General features: G+C 43.1%; 1 protein-coding gene across 1 annotated transcript in view; it reads right to left on the bottom strand.

The window, feature by feature from the left end:
- Pak2 (p21 (RAC1) activated kinase 2) overlaps positions 1 to 10,488 on the bottom strand; it is a 58,752-nt gene extending 48,264 nt beyond the window's left edge. The window contains exon 1 of the mRNA XM_051149760.1: positions 10,251 to 10,488. The gene's annotated coding sequence lies outside the window, so the exon portion shown is untranslated. The remainder of the gene's footprint in view (positions 1 to 10,250) is intronic.
- Between the last annotated feature and the right edge of the window lie 7,367 nt (positions 10,489 to 17,855).

A 17,855-nucleotide genomic window follows, 5' to 3' on the forward strand; every position in this document is an offset into this window, starting at 1 on the left:
GGGGCTAGAGAGAAGCTCTGTGGTAGAGCTTGCACTGCTCTTACAGACTGAGCTTGGCTCCCAGCACCCATGTCAAGTTGTTCACAACTGCCAGTAACTCCCTCCTGGGAGGTCTGATGCCTCTGGCCTTCATGGACATTACATAACCCCACACACAGAGATATACAAACACATAATTAAAAACTAAAGAAAAAAATTTTCAAGCTGGGCGTGGTGGCGCATGCCTTTAATCCCAGCCCTCGGGAGGCAGAGGCAGGCGGATCACTGTGAGTTCGAGGCCAGCCTGGTCTACAAAGTGAGTCCAGGACAGTCAAGGCTACACAGAGAGACCCTGTCTCGAAAAACCATTAAAAAAAAAAAAAAAGAAAGAAAAAATTTTTCTTAAAAATTGGGTGTAGGGGAGTGAGTTCCAGGCCAGCCTGGTCTACAAAGCAAGTCCAGGACAATCAGGGCTCTGTTACACAGAGAAACTCTATCTCAAACAAACAAACAAACAAATTTGGGGGGGGCACAGCAGCCCCAACACTCTGAGTAGCTCTGGCTGATTAGGAGCTCACTCTGTAGACCAGGCTGGCCTCAAACTCAGAGATCTCCCTGCCTCTGTCTCCCGAGTGCTGGGATTAAAGGTGTGAGTTGCCATCATCTGGAGCACAAACATTTCTTAAAATGTTCATCTGATATACAAAAGTTACTATTCAATGATAAACCCAAATACCCAACATAAGGCCAACAAAACATAAGGAAGCACAGAAGGAAAGATCACTGCACACGGAGGGGTCTACTCTGAGAAGACAGATGCTTTGCTTCAGCATGGAGCTAACACTTTGGCAAATTCCATTCAACAGGTACATATGGAGATAAAAGACCAAGGTGAAATGAAAATAACTTAAAAAGATATAAAAGAATTAAAAGTATGACAATAGAAATAAAGCCAGTGTTGGAGGTAAAAACAGCAAACATTTGAGTGGTTCATAGAGAGGACAGAAATGGTTTGCAAGGGAGACAGGACAGACAACCTAAACACAAGTAACCAGGGGTATATCCGGAAATGAAATGCCAAGTCATGTTTCAGGCAACATCAGTGAATATTTATTTACAAGACATAAGCTGTCAAGATGGAAGTGAGGAACCAACAGGGGAGCCTAGCCACCATCATTTAGACACAAGAAGTACCAGGAGGGAGTCGGGAACAACCCAAGGCAAAAAGATAAGTAAATATGACACAAGACAACACTGAAAGAAGTCTTGAGGTCAGCAATATGGCAACCGATAGTCCAGGGTTCCAAGTGTTCCTGCAATGCAGGCTGATATGCACATGGCCAACTTAATTGCAAAACCTGAATCTAGTTTTACAAAATGTAATTACCAGCAAAATATGAAAAAAGTATACTTCGTATACTTAAAATATATAACAATGCATTAATATTATTTTCAAGTTTGCCCTGGAAAACCATGAGCAATAAAATATGGCTGTGTTCAAAGAAAGACTACATACAGTCTTCAGCTATGGGAGTCAAAATGAATTTTCAGACTGACAAATCAGAAATGCTTCTGTATTTTTCCATTAAGATTTAGATATTAGCTAAATATGGTGGAATACACCTTTAATCCCAGCACTTTGGAGGTTGAGGCAGGATGATCTCTTTGAGTTTGAGCTAGCCTGTTCTACATAGTGAGCTCCAAGCCAGCCAAGGTTACATAAAACAAGAGATTAGACATCAATTCATTCAAACTAGTGTATTTTATAGGACTCATTCATTTCAAACTCCTAAGATCAAAGGAAACAAAATATACTCTACAAATTAAAAACATAAAGCATTGGTAGATGAATGGTTAAGTGGAATTTGGTCCATATCACACAATGGAACGTAACAGCCTAAAAGGAATTAAGTACTACTAGTACGTGTGATAAACCCTGAAGACATTATACTACCTAAAACAGCCAAACACAGAACAAGTATTGTACATCTCACTTTATAAAACACCCAGAAAGAGCCAAATCTGGAGGCAGAAAGCAGATTCGACATAGGTGACCAGAGAACGATCACTAACTAGGTAGGTGGGCTAGGAGTTGTTTAGGCACATTCTGGAGAAGAGTGACGTGATGCTGTACAAAGCTGTGAATGTGTAAGAACCACACCTGTGAAACTGGTGACAGCTCCCAGCAGGCCATCAATCTTCCTTTCCCTACCACACAGCTTCAACAGTCTCCTGTGTGCCACCATCTCCTAGCACTGGCAAGTCTCCCCATAACTTTCTGTCACATACAATTCTCTATGCTTTCCAAAGTCTAACTGGCCCGTGCCCACTAGCAGCCCCACAGGCAGCTGAAATGAATAGGGCAGATAAGAACTCCCTGGGGAGCTAATTCCTATAGAAACTAAAAATCTTGACTTTTCTTCATCTTTGGGACCAGACAGCCTCACCTTGACTCCTGGCTAGGACCCCACTTTATTTTCACACTCAGCCTCCCGCCTGAAAAAATGCTGATAATGTTCAACTTATAAATGTGGCCCAAAACTATAAATATAATTAATTAAAGCACAAAGAAAGACAGGTGTAGTGGTGTACACCTTTAATTTCTGGCACTAGGAGGCAGAGGCAGTAGGATATCTGTGGGTTTGAGGCCAGCCTGATCTACTGGGATGATCTCAAATTCATAAAGATCCACCTATCTCAGCCTCCTGGGTACTACTTGGGGCAGAGTAGGGTGGGGGTGGGGGTGGGGGGAGCCTGCAGGAGGAACAGCCAAACAGCTCTAGAACTCATGGAATCCAGCCCACCGATTAGCAAGTGTGCTACCCACCAGACTACATGCAATTTAAAAGAGAACAAAACCAAAATGCAAGGAAGACAAAGTTAATAATAGAGTCAAAAAGGCACAGACAAGACTTTAAGACAAAACCTAAGACAGAACAGAGCAAAACAGCACAGACCTAAAATGCTAGTTATCCTAGCACTTGGGGGTGGGGCTTAGGCAGGAGGATCAGGAGTTCAAGTTCACCCTCAGCTCCATAGTGAGTTCTAAGTCAGCTTGGGCTGCATGTGGCTCTTTCTCAGAAAGGAACTAGGGGACTGGTGAGATGAGTAAGGCACCTGATGTCGAGCCTGACAATCTGAGCTTCATGCACTGAACCCACATGGGAGAGCCAGACTTGGCAAGGTGTCCTGATTTAACTGTGCCTCACCACAGAAATAAATACCAGAAGTACACATTAGATGCAAAAATATGAAATAGGACAATTATTTTACCGAGAACATACAATCTGTAAAAAAGATCAAGTAGTACAGGACCTCTTTGTTACCAAACACCACCACACCAGAGCACATCAAAAAAATCATCAGTTAGGAAAACAAGAAGACAAGCCACAGACCAGTAGAAATACCCACAAAAAACATTCCTGATATAAAAGACTATTACATGAAATATATACAAAGAACTCATTACCAGCAACAGGAAAATTAACAGCTCTATTAAGAATGGACAGAATAGCTGGGCGTGGAGGCGCACACCTTTAATCCCAGCACTCGGGAGGCAGAGGCAGGAGGAGGCAGGTGGATCACTGTGAGTTTGAGGCCAGTCTGGTCTACAAAGCGAGTCCAGGACAGCCAAGGCTACACAGAGAAACCCTGTCTCGAAAAGCCAAAAACCAAACCAAAACAACACAACAACAAGCCAGACATGGTGGTACACTTAATCCCAGCACTCAGGAAGCAGAAGCAGGTGGATCTCTGTGAGTTCAAGGTCAACCTGGTCTACAAAGACTGTTACACAGAGAAACTGTCTCCAAAAACCAAACCCCACCCTACAACCCCCCCCTCCAAAACTGGCAAGGATGTGGAGAAATTGAAGACCCTCGTGCACTGCTTGTAAAAATGTAAAACAATACAGCCACTGTGGAAAACAATTTAAAAAGAAAAAGTAGTTGCCATATAAGCCAGTAATTTCAGTTCTTGAAGTGACATCTGTACATCTATATTAATATGTATATTTGCACCACTCAAATGTTCTTTGGCTCTTTTGGTTAAGCAAAATATGTTACATACACAGAATGAGTATTTAACCTTAAGAAAAGGAAGGGTACAACATGGATAAACACTGAGCATATTAGGCTAGATGAAATAAAGCAAAGGTAAAATTCTACTTACACAAGTAGTCAAAATCACGGAGACGAAAAGCACAGCAAGGAATTACCAGGCTGTCTTATAAGATGAAAAGAGCTACAGAGTGGTATGATGGTGGTGCCATGAAACACAGTGAATTAAATGTGACGCTATGGCACTGTAAACTTAAAAATAGGTACAATGTTATGCATTCTTAGGAATATTTTATACTGCAACGGAAAAACTGAAAACAAAATCTGGGGCCAAGAAGATACCTCAGTGTGTAAAAGCACTGGTCATGCAGGCAGAACTATGAAGGCAGATGCTGTGTGTGGCATGCATCTGTAGCCCAGCACTGCTACAGTGGGCTGCGAAGCAGAGACACCAGGATCATCTGGAGTCTTACTTGCATGGATTACACAGCAGGAACAAACAAGAGACGACTCAGTAGCTAAGAGGGCTTCTTCATTTCTCAGAGGGCCCAAGTTCAGTTCTCTGCCATGGGCTCAAGGGAAGAGAAATGAACTGAGAGAGGAGAAAAAAAAAATTTTTTTTTAAATTTTTGAGACAGGGTCACTTTATGTAGCCCTGGCTATACTAGAACTCACTGTGTAAAACCAGGTCCCCCTTTGCCTCCAGAGTGCTAGCATTAAAGACCTACACTACCACACCCAGCCAGCACAAAGAATTTTGACTGTGTATGAAATGATGTGTTTCAACACATTATTATACATTTGTCAAAACCCATACAGTGTATAACATGAGTGAACTGACGTAAATGGACTCTGAGTAGTAATAACAAGTCGATGTTGGTTTATTCATACATCTATCAAAAATCTACTACACTAGCAGTTATTGAGGGAGAACTTTTGAGAACTCTACACTTTCTGCTGTATTTGCTGTACCCCTAAAATTGTTATAAAGTCTACTAAAATAAATTTTAAAATAATTAGAAATACAAGAAATTGACATTTACTCAATGAACACCTGCTTATTTCGATCTACTGGGTCATAGGAATAAAGAAAAAAAAGCATTAAAACATGAGTCTATGGGAACCACTTTCATTCAAACACACACAAATACAGGCAGACAAACATATAAATAATTACTACTATAAACATATACCTATTACTACAAGTATAAAATAAAATATAGAATTTTTTTTACAAAAGTGTAACTGGCAAGATTTTAACACAGAGGCAAAAAGAATACCCATTTAATAAAGAAATATAGGTAAGAAAATTTACATTGGTGAAGTCTTTCTAGAGGTCAGTTAGCCAACTATAAAAATGTAGAACAAGGTAGGGAAGGTGGCTCACAGGTAAAGACAACCAAACTAGCAACTTGAGTTCAATCCCCAGGACCTTAACAAACAATAAAACACAAACCACTTGAAATGAAGTCAATGGTGGCAGCGTAGGTCTGGAACACCAGCACCAAAGGGAGGCTGATGCGCACTAAGTCAGCCTGAGCTGACCATCTAAGAGCATCTTTCCCTTTTACTTCATGGCCACAAAACCGAAAAGATGAAGCAACACCTTAAAATACACATTTAAAAATCTTCTTGGTCAGGCCAGGCAGTGGTGGCACAATGCCTTTAATCCCAGCAGAGGCAGTCAGCCAGGTCTCTGAATCTGAGGCCAATATGGCCCACAGAGTGAGTCCAGGACAGCCGGGGCTACACAGAGAAACCCTGTCTCCAAAAATAAAAAATTTTAAAATCCTGTTGGTAGGAAAGATGAGTTCAGTGAGTTAAAGGTGCCTGCTGCCAAGCCTGATGACCTGAGTTCAATGCAGCCCACACAGAAGGAGAGAACACAGGAAAGAACGGAGTCCCACAAGTTGCCCTCTGGCCTTTACAAGTCCCTCCCCTCAATGTACACAAAATTAAATAAACATTTAATCCTCTTAGAAGAAGCATGTTCATATGCATAAATGCATAATAGATGCATGACAGGAAAGCTCATTAAGGCTCTCCAGGGTCAGAATTAGAAAACCATGAATGACCACAGAAAATAAGGGTAACTCATAACCAGTCTGACCTCACAGAGATCTGCCTGTCTCTGCCTTGCGAGTGCTGGATCAAAGGCATAAGCCACCACATCCGCCCAATATAATTTCATGTCACAAGTGGGGTTGAAATGCATGCCTCCAGGGAAGCTGAGCCAGGGTCTGGTCCTTAGACCAGTTGGCCATCTTGACACATACTCATAACTGTTAAAAAGATGAGGTATCACCGTATGTATTTATATGGAAATCAATACACAAGGGTTCTTCCCAATTTTAAAATCTAAGGTAAACAGGTCATGGTAGCTCAACCTATAATTCTAGTACTTGGATGGCTCAGAAAAGGGGATCACCATGAGTTCAAGGCTAGTCAGGCTAAATATAGAGATCCTGCCTCAGAAGCACCAAAAATAAAAAATAAAAATAAATAAATAAAATAAATAAACTAAAAATTATTACACACTCTACCAGGACATTTCTAACTTCTTATTAAATAAACTAACAATGGGAACTGGAGAGATGGCTCAGCAGTTAAAAGCACCAAGTGCTCTTCCAGAGGACAAGTGTTGAATTCCTAGCACCCATATGACAGTTCACAGCTGTCTGTAACTCCAGCCCCCAGAGCATCTGCTGCCCTCTTCTGGCCTGAGGGCACCAAGCACATAGAGTACACACAGATGGACAAGTAGGCAAAACACTCAGACACATAAAATGACAGTAAGAAGATTTTAAAACGGTTAACAACAGCTAAGCGTGGATACATGTAAGGAATAGAACTTGGATGTGAGGAAACAGTAATTTTCATCTTTTACTCTAAATAATCATGGTACTTGAGTCTTGAGTATGTACTACTTTCAGAATCTATTTTTAAAATACGAAAATCTATTCTACTTTGTTATGGAGGTTACTGAAACAGTGAGGCTAAGGTAATTTTTGTACTGCTTAACAGTGCTCACTGCTCTTCATATCTTCTGTGAGAAACATGCATACTTTTACACTTAGGTTCATTTTGTTTTGCTTTGCTTTTTAGTAAATCTAGCCAGGCGGTGGTGGCTCATGCCTTTAATCCCTGGTTGTGTGATTCCAACTTCCCCTACAAAGTCATTTTTGAGGCAGGGTTTAGGCAGCCCAGGGTGAACTCAAACTCAAACTCCTTTTGTTAGCCTCCTGCATGCTGAGATGTCAGGCTTATGTCATACCTGGGCCACAAACAAGCTTCAAAACCTTAACTTTCTTTCTTGGTGGGGCAGAATCTTCTGTGTTGCAGGCTAACCTGAACTCCCTATATAATTGAAGATGGGTGGTGGCATTTAGTCCCAAGTGCTGGGACCACAGGTGTGAACTCACAGGTGTAAACTGCCATTACCACCATGCCCAGTTTAAAACTATCTTTATGATAAACTAGTAACTAATGTCTGTTATCCACTTAAAGCACTTCACTTGCTAAGGACTTTGTTGGCATCACCTCACTTGATCTAAACAGCCCTGTAAAATTGGTATTACAGCATTATTTTTACTATCCCCAGGTAACAGCCTCCCGCTCACTAGACAACAATCAGTTAGTTCTGTAAGCAGAAGGCGCTGGAGGATGGGGGGGGGTTGATCTGCTGTCAAGGCTTCAACATAGTCCAATCTGAACTAAAACCACAAAACTCAGAAATCCAAAAGAAATGTATACTGAGTATCACTGCTGTAATGACCGATACTGATAAAGATAATCAGGGTTCAACCATACCTACTTGTGTTATACTTGGTTACTTATACAAGCTCCTAAGTTTTGTAAAAATACAATTTAAAGTTTAACCTTAGCCAACCAGAACAAGTTTTAAGTTCCCTCACTTAAAACATGTAATTGAACTGAAATATAAACTACCCTTTATCATGTCTACTTGGAAACTTGCATATCATAAAGATCAAACACACATGAGAACCCCTACTCCTTTAGCAGACCTATATCAACTAGAACCTTTCACTTCATGAATTTAGGTTCACAGTGTTAGCATCATATAACACAACGTCCAGAAGAATTAATCTGTTTCTCCTCTCTGATGGTAAACTTAGATTCATGGCCTCAAGAGAAGCAAAATACCCAAGAATTTAAAAAATAAAAAAATTAAAGTCTGCTTGCCCAACACATTGGTACACACCTGTAATCCCAGCCTCTTGAATTCCAAAGTTTGAAACAAGCCTGGGTATCATGGAAAGAGCCAGTCTCAAAATAAACAAACACCTGCTTTTGGAAAGCAATGAGTCATTTTGCTGGTACAGGTTTGTAACCTCAGCTGCCAGGGAGGTTGAGACAGGAAGAACACCAGTGCAAGGCTTGCCTGGCCAAGAGCTAGTTCAATACCAGCCTGGGAAGCTGAGTGAGACTGTTTCAAAAAGTGAAGAGAGGGCGGGGGTTGTAGCTCAGCCTAGCATCACAGGAAGGTCTTTGGTTCAATCTGGTACAAGGAGTTAAGAAAAAGAAATAGCAGAAGCTAACCTCAGGGTACTTTTTCATTCCTTGACATTTCTACACCTAAATCCCTGGTGCCAAGGCATTTCGTTAGCCTAAGAACAATTCATAGCACCAAAGCCGTTTCCCCACACAGCCTCATAGAGAGAAAGATAGTAACAGACTATTTAGTGAAATTAACAAAACATTTTAAATTTAGGTCTACCTCTTTTACTAAAACCCAAAACCTACTTTAAAATGAACATCCATCCATCTATCCATCCACATGAGTTTCCATGATGTAAATAAATGTACAACAGTGTTCCTGGCTAATTAATTTATAGAACGATTTAAAAGCAGAGGCTACCAAATATGTTGGCTCACACATGTAATCCCAGCGCATAAGGCTGAGACAGCAAGAGTGTCAGGCCAACCTGAGCTGGAATAAGGCCCTGTCTTAGAAAAAAAAAGGCAGAGGATGGGTGTAAAAGCACATGAAAAGAGCTTCCCCTACACACACACACACACACACACACACACACACACACACACACACACACACACGAGAGGGGGAAGGAGGGGGGAGGAACCAACTTAAGAACTGAAGATCTGGGGTAGAGACAAGCAAGAATGTTCTACAAATGCTACACACCTTCTGGCAAAAATTGACATGCCCTAACCTGCTTTAAAAATTACAATCACCGCCTTCATCCCAACCTAATTTTATTCATGCTATTCTTTTGGATAACACTACAAGAAAAAAAAAATCCCCAGAGCAAATTCTTGTGTTTTATTTGAATATCCTGCCTACTATAGGAGCGGAAGAGTCAGACGCAGCAGGGGAAAAAATGTGACGTGCACAACTTTCATCCAAAACACAGCTCGTCTTGCTCTAATTTTGGGCCTAACTGGTTTGGTTGTCTTTTTTGAAGGGTTAGAAGTAAAAAGATAGAAAATCTACAGGTCACTTGATAAAAAAAAAAAAAACCTGGCCGCTACCGATAGGAGCTGGTTATTTATCAAAGAGGAAACAAATCTCACTCCCACTCTACCTATTCCTATTAAGATAGGGACAGGGAGAATTGCCACAATGGCAATTATTTTACACACGTCTTGGACAATTTGATCTAATCCTCTAACTTATTCGCGACAGCGTTCCTGTGAGTGAGGGCGCGCGTGTTTCAGACACCCAAACATGGTGAAAAGCCAACCTCAGCCCAAGTAACCTTAAGAAGCAAATGTTCACCTCCTGGCTGAAGATCAAGCAAAAACTCCTTAAGTTCTGTTCTTAAGCGCAGGCTCCCAGAGCCCTGGAAAACTTTCTCCTGCCGTGGAGAGTGAGGAAGAGTTTACAGACTGGAACCTAAGGGGGCTCGCGACAAGATTCCTGAGCGGCGGGGCAGCAGCGAACGCAGCCAGTAAAGCAGGGAACATCCAGGAACAAACCGGAGCCGTCTGGTGCCGCGCCGGCGGGAGAGAAGGGCGAGAGCGGCAGGACTGGGGCCGGGCAGAGCGGGGTCCCCCGCAGCCCTGCAAGCTTCCTCTCGGCCGAAGCTGAGGGGTGCCGGGACGCAGACAATGAGCCACCGCCCGGAGCCGCGGGCCCGCTCGCAGGTACCGTCGTCCCGGGCCGCTGGGCCCAGGCCGCGGAGGCGGGAGGAGGGCGGCGGCCCGGCCCGGGCGAGCGGCGTCCGCACTTACCAGAGGAAAGGTCTCCGCCCGACCCAGGGCGAGCTGCCGGGCCGATGCGGGCGAGCGCAGCGCTGGGCAGCAAAGAGGGAGGGAGGAGGGCAGGGCGGAGGGGAGCGGCGCGGGGCGCGGCCGTCTCTACCGAGGCCGTGAAGCGCGGAACCCCGCGGGCCAGGGAGGGGAGGGCAGGAGCCTTCGGCAATGGCGACGGCCCGGGCTAGAGGGGAAGCGGAACAACCGCTGCCGCTGCGCGTGGCCACAACCCAGGGGGAGGGCGGTGGCGGGGCGGGGCCAAGACGTAGCCCCGCCCCTCCCGTAGCGTCACTCCCGAGGGGCGGGCACGCACAGGACTGCTGGGAACCGTAGTCCAGTCATCTGCTGGGGAGGGTTATAGAAAAAACTTGCACCTCATTTAATTCAGCATTCTGCATTGTCTGCAGTAACGCATCTAATCACCACTTTGCTTTTTTTTTTTTTTTTTTAGTTTTGTTCTTTCGAGACAGGGTTTCTCCGTGTAGCCCTGGTTGTCCTGGAACTCACCCTGTAGACCAGGCTGACTTCCAACTCTCAGAGATCTGCCTCTTTCTGCCTCCAGAGTGCTGGGATTAAAGGCCTGGGCCACCACCACTGCCTGGCTCACTTTGGTTTTTTTTAACCTACAAAGTTAACCAGTTTATGCTACTAAATTAGGTCCTCCCTCCTTACAAAGATTTTTATCTTTCTGTATTTTATCAACAAAGGAGTATTATCCTTTTTCAACTAAGTCGATGTCAATATCTACAAAGGACTCCATTAGGCACCAGGGACTTGAGGGTGGACACGCTTTACCTATTCTTTGTAAAGCTAAACAATATGGAAAGAGAATAATCAGAGTATTGATACCTGTTAAAAAGAAAAACTGAGGGATTACGTGAACAGAGTAGGCAGCATTTAAAGTGAAAACAGAAAGAAAAAGCCAGAAGCTTACAAGCAGGAAGGAAGAGGAAGGCCTGTGTAGGTCTAGAGAGATGGCTCAGCCATTACAGGCTAGGCTCACAACCAAAAACCCAGGAAGACTTGTGTAGCTGCAGCTTGGTGTAAGATGGGTGTACTAGAAACCACTGGAGTGCAATGGATACGAGGAAGCAAACCTGTAATTCCAAACACTTGGGTGGCTGAGGTAAAATGAGGAACCTGGGTACTAGGCTGGCCTGAAATACAAGACCACACCTCAAAAAACAAAACAAAAACAAAAACAAAGAAAACCAAACTTCACAACAGACAAGATTTAAGTCATAAAGAATCCTAAATATGACCTTTATTTCAAAAAGGCATTAAACGATTTTAAGCAGAGAAGTAACTTTACCTGGTTTCCCCTTTAAGCTTGTTAGGTTGTCAGGTGCAGTGGTACATGCCTACAACTCCAGTGTTTGCAACCCTGAGGCAGGGGAGTTTAAGACCAGCCTGGATCACCTATAAAGACTTACCTAGGAAGAAAGAAAGAAAGAAAGAAAGAAAGAAAGAAAGAAAAAAAAGAAAAGAAAGAAAGAGAAAGAAGAGAAGAAAGAAAGAAAAGAAAGAAAAGAAAAAGAAGAAAGAAAGAAAGAAAGAAAGAAAGAAAGAAAGAAAGAAAGAAAGAAAGAAAAAGAAAAAGATGGTGTACGCCTTTGTTCGCTGCAGTTAGGGAAGCAGAGGCAAGTGGATCCCTGTGAATCTGAGACCTGGTCTACAAGAGTCCAAGACAGCCAAGGCTAAAACAGAGATAAAAAGAAGAGGAAGAAGAGGAGAAAGAGGAAGTGGAGGAGGAGGAGGAAAGGGAGGGGGAGTGTCAGCTAGGTAGCTCAGCAGGTAACTGTGCTTGCCACCAACATTCACCACCTGGGTTTGACCCCCAGAAGCCACATGGTAGGAGAGAACTCTGACCTCCACACCTGCATCCTCCCCTCAAAATAAAACAGTAAAACGAGAGAGAAATGAAGTAGGGAGAGTAATTCCAAGAGATTCTAGAGCATAGTAGAGGAAATGGACCAAGTGGATTGTGCTCTCTGTTTTGAAAACAATGACTGCTATGAAGAGCAGAGAAAAAGACACAAGACAACTCAGCAGTGCTCTCACTGCGGGACACAGAAACCCTTGCTGACATGTGACAACCTTGCAGAAACATAGCTAGCTAAGTAGTCACTAGAGAAGAATGCCTCTCTCTCTCTCTCTCTCTCTCTCTCTCTCTCTCTCTCTGTCTCTCTTTCGGTTCTCCAAGCCTCAGGCTCAACCCCAAACAAGGAGAAAACCAGTGACAGAAGCCATGTTTGCCGAGGTTAAGATACCCACTTCCCTTGAGAGTCTCTAGGGTTTTGATAGCTGCTCAGGAGATGGCAGAATACCAAAGACAAAGTGACCACGGGGGAAAAAACCCTCAAAGACAGTCCTCTACAGACACACAACCGCTAAACTCTCACCAAATTTCTTAGCCTGGCATGGTGACACACACCTGTGAATCTGAGGCCTGCAGGGGCTATGAGACCCTGTAGCAAACAGGCAATAAATCCAAAGCAGCCATGGATTCCAGTCTGGGATGGAATAAAGACCTCAAAGTACTGAGAGAAAATAAGTAAACTTGGAAATGCACATGTAGCTTAATCATCAAACTAAAACAGAAAAATCACCAACTGATACCTAGAAAAAACACACTTCATGCCAGGCATAGCGGTGCCAGCTGGAAATCCCAGCACCTGGGAGGCAGAGGAAGGGTGAGGGGGTAAGGAGTTCGAGGGTCACTTAGTGAGTTGGAGGCCAGATAAATTACATGACTTGGGCGGGGTTGGGAGGGAGGGGAGGAGAGGGAGGGAAGGGAGGAGAGAGGGAAAAGGAAGGGAGAAGGGGAGGGAGGAGAAAGGAGGAGGAGAGAGGAGAAGAGGAGGGGGAGAGGGGAAAAACTAAGGTTAAAGAAACATGAATAACTAGTATTATCCCTGCTTAGGGCAATTCTGAAATGCACACTTAGTGTATACCATTTTACTCTCTGTAACCTATCAAATCCCACATTCACCACATGCTAGTAACATAGGGTTGTATGTCACTTCGCATGGATGTTGGTTACTTCGCTCTAACTCCACTTTCATATAATTAGCATTGAATATGGATTATCAAAATAAGTGGCTTCCTTAGAATAACCGTGAAATTCATTATATTCCAATTCCTTAGAGCTGCAAAACTAGATAATTCTAGTTCCTAAAGCACGTAGCATTCTCCTAAATAACTAGCTAAGTGATATAAATTCTTGGAAAGTGGCCGAGACACACATTCGTACACATCTGCTTCCCTCCCACCACCCCTAGTTGAGATGAGCTCGTTTTCTGTTTTCTGCATCCAAAAGAGCCGAACACCGTTCTCTAAGATAAATAATTCATAAAAGTGGAACAAATAGAGCCGGGCGCGACGGCGCACACCTGTAATCCCAGCACTCGGGAGGCAGAGGCAGGCGGATCGCTGTGAGTTAAGAGGCCAGCCTGGTCTACAAAGAGAGTCCAGGTCAGCCAAGGCTACAAAGAGAAACCCTGTCTGGGGGGGAAAAAGTGGAATACTGGGAGATAATGAACAAGCCAACAGGATCCATTCTCTTGGCCTGAAACCAATGGACCACACACAAAAGTACAAAACTGGTTGAAAATATAAAACATCGACTCAGTGTCTACAGAAGGAAGATAATATAGAGAGGCCAAACTCAGACATGTGCTTGTATCAAAATTAGTATCATCCACTGGTCAGGCAACAAGAGTCATGTCAAAGTTTGTGCCATTCATATGCTTTTCTTGCACTCCTCAACATCACTATAAATGAATAAAACACTGGATTATATAATACAATAATCTTAAATATTAACTTTATATTTATAGATTGATGAAACTGGTTCAACTGAACAAGTATTTTACACGCATGCATACACACGGGCAGAAAGACGAGTACACATGCTTACCCATACATCAGCAAAGATGGAGTTTTCTTTTAAGAAGGGGGGGTGGGTACTTAGGGAGGCTAGCGAGACGGCCCAGCAGTTAAGAGCACTGGCTGCTCTTCCAGAGGACCTGTTCGATTCCCAGCAACCACACTGCAGCTCACAGTCACCTGTAACTCCAGTTTCAGGGGATCTGATGCAGGGTACAGGACACATCATGTGGTGCATATATCTACTGGTGCAGGCAAAACTTTCAGACACATAAACAGAAACAGTTTTAATGCAGATAGACTCTCCGTAGGATAAAGATTTTTGTTTTGTTTTTTAATCTAATGAGTTTTTTTCCCCCCTCTGATTTAGTTTTATCTTTAAATCTTCCTTCTTTTCTCTTTCTTGTATACACACACAACTCAGAAGTCAGTTCTCTCCTGCCACTTTGGGGGATCCAGGGATCCAACTCAGGCAGAGTCCTGTGCCCGAGCGTCTCTACTGATAAGTCATCTCACCAATGCCATGCCGTGCTGCTTTTGAGCTTCAGAATACAAAGAGACATAGTGCTGAGGCATGGCAGGATTCCTGTGCAGTGGCTCTCAACCTTACTGATGCTGCAACCCTTTAATATAGTCTCTCATGTTGTGATGACCCCAGGCCATAAAATGATTTTCGTTGCTACTGTTACGAATCCTACTGTAAATACAACGGTCTTAGGTCTTAAGACAGACATCAGTTCCCACTCATGGCAAGCCAGCTTGCAATTCACCTGAAATCTAGGGTGACCAGCTGTGGGTGGGCTCAGCTCCCCGCTGAGAACAACGCAGCTGTCCTGGAGTACCTCGCTGCAGAGGTATCTGAAGTGGCAGGAAATGCACCAAAGATGTATTACCCAATGTCACTTGCAACTTGTTACTTGTAGAGATGAGGAATCAGACTCTCTCATCAAGGCTATAGCCGCTTGTGGCTGTGCCACCCCACACTTCCACAAGTCTGTAACTAGGAAGGAAGGACAGCAAAAGAATGGTTTTGCCTTGATCAATGTTATCTCAGGACACTCAATCCTGTCTCTCTTTAGGAGGGGGTGGATAGGTAGTCCAGGCTGACCTTGAATTGGCTGTATAGCCAAGGCTAGCTTTCAAAGCCTGATTATCTTCCTCTACTACCAAGTGCTGAGAATACAGGTGTGAGCCATCACCACTCTCAAAAGCCCGTTTTTGTTAGGCTTTGTTTTTTGGGGGGACAGGGTCTTATTAAATACAAACACACTAAACAAAAACCACTCTGGCTGTCCTGGAACTATGTGAACCAGGCTGACTTTGAATTCATAGAGTCACCTACCTTTGCCTCCAGAGAGCACTGGAATACAAGGCACGAGCCACTATGCCCAGCTCTAAAACTTCCCAATGGCTGTCCAACACTGGTAAGTCTAGTGGACTCGCCTCTGTGAATTTGTGATTCTATTTGAGCAAGCTGAAAGTTTAATTAGCTTTCCAACCAACCAACAAAATTTCTACATTCAATTCCTATTTAAGTATTACTCTGGCTTGAAAGAAACTATTGATTCTGAATTAATGGGTTTTGACTGAGTTTACCAATACCACTTTGTATTTTAATTGTGATCTGGAAGTCACAGTAACAAATATTTGGATATTTATAGACATTATTTCCACTCTAGTAGATAAACTCAATAAATGCCATAATCCCACTCAAAAATAAAAAGTAATCCCATTTCAATTATCACTTTTTTTGGGGGGGTTTCAAGACAGGGTTTTTCTGTGTAGCCTTGGCCGTCCTGGACTCACTTTGTAGACCAGGCTGGCCTGGAACTCATAGTGATTCACCTACCTTCTGAGTGCTGGGATTAAAAGTGTGTGCCACCATGCCCGGCTCAATATCACATTATTAATCCCATAGTTTATGCTTATAAAACACTTATTTTTCTTTTTTTATATTTCAAATATATTTGAAATACACACTCACACATATATATATTATTTTTTAAACAGAGTCTTGCTATGTCTGATCCTCCTTTTGACTTAGATTCCATAGTGCAAAACTAGTCAAGTGTTACCACACCTAGCTTGGAATTCTTTCTTCTCCTTCATAGTGTTTTGTTTTGGTTTTTTTTTTTTTTTTTTTTTTTTTTTTTGAGACAGGGTCTCTCTCTGTGTAGCCTTGGCTATCCTGGGCTCCCTTTGTAGACCAGACTAGCCTCGAACTCACAGTGATCTGCCTGCCTCTGCCTCCCGAGTACTGGGATTAAAGGCGTGGGCTACCACGCCCAGCTGTGCTTTGTTCTTTTTATTTTTAACATTTATTTATTATATATACAGTGTTCTGCCTGCACACCAGAAGAGGGCACCAGACCTCATTATAAATGGTTATGAGCCACCATGTGGTTGCTGGGAATTGAACTCAGGACCTTTGAAAGAGCAGCCAGTGCTCTTAACCTCTGAACTATTTCTCCAGCCTTAGAGTTCTTTCTTATATAAAAACACAACTTGGAACTGAAGAGATGGCTCAGTGGTTAAGAGCACTGACTGCACTTCCAGAAGTCCAAGTTCAATTCCCAGCAACCAGATGGTGGCTCTCAACCATCTATAATGTGATCTGATGCCCTCTTCTGGCCTGCAAGTGTATATGCAGGCAGAGCACTGTATACATAATAAATAAAACATTTAAAAACCTTTAGTAAAAACAAATTTTAAAGATTTCTGGTGGTGGCAGACACTTTAATCCCAGCACTTGAGAGGCAGAGGCGGGAGGAATCCTGTTTTGAAAAACCAAAATATGTATTAACAACAACAAAAGATTTTTAATATTATTAACTTTATGGCACTGGTTTGCCTCTTCTATTATTTAAATCAGTAAGGGTTGTGGCAAATCTTATGTGTAAATTATAAATGATTATTCTCATAAAAAACACTAAAATACTTTAAGATAAGTAATTCTAAGTATGTAAAAACCTATCATCTCCCATTACTCAACATAAAACAATGTCAATACACTCTGCCTCCTGCCTCTGCCTCCCAAGGGCTGGATTAAAGGCATGCACCATGCTGGGCCAATGGTCTTATTCTAAAGGGAAGCGTGCATGTGGGTGTACACATGTACATGTCCACAAAGGCAAGAAGTCAACTTTGCGTGGATGCTCACCAAAAGCCACCCACTTAGTGTTTTTAGTGTTTGTTTTTGAGCCAAGTCTTTCCCTGGGACCTGGGGTTCACCTGTCAGTTCAGGGTGGCTGGCTAGCCAGCCCATTGGCATCCCTGGCCCATGCCCCTGGCCCCTTACCCCCTGCCCCAGGCCTGAAACTATAAGCATTCATAGTACAGTGTTTCACATGGGTGTTGGGGAAGGAACTCAGGTCTTCATTGATTGAACAGTCTCCCTTAGCTGTAAAGTGTGTTAAAATGTATTTCTTTTTCTTTTTCTTTTTTTTTTCCATTTTTTTGAGACAGGGTTTCTCTGTGTAGTCTTGGCTGTCCTGGACTCGCTTTGTAGACCAGCCTGGCCTTGAAGTCACAGCAATCCACCTGCCTCTGCCTCCCAAGTGCTGGGATTAAAGGCGTGCGCCACCACTGCCCGGCTTAAAATGTATTTTTTAAAATGACAACCTGTGACAGTGATGGTGGCAACATGTGTAATTAGCACACTTGAGAGCCATGGGCAGGAGTTAGAAAATGAGTCTC

Source organism: Acomys russatus, chromosome 8, assembly GCF_903995435.1.
Source record: "Acomys russatus chromosome 8, mAcoRus1.1, whole genome shotgun sequence".
Taxonomy (NCBI): Eukaryota; Metazoa; Chordata; class Mammalia; order Rodentia; family Muridae; genus Acomys; species Acomys russatus.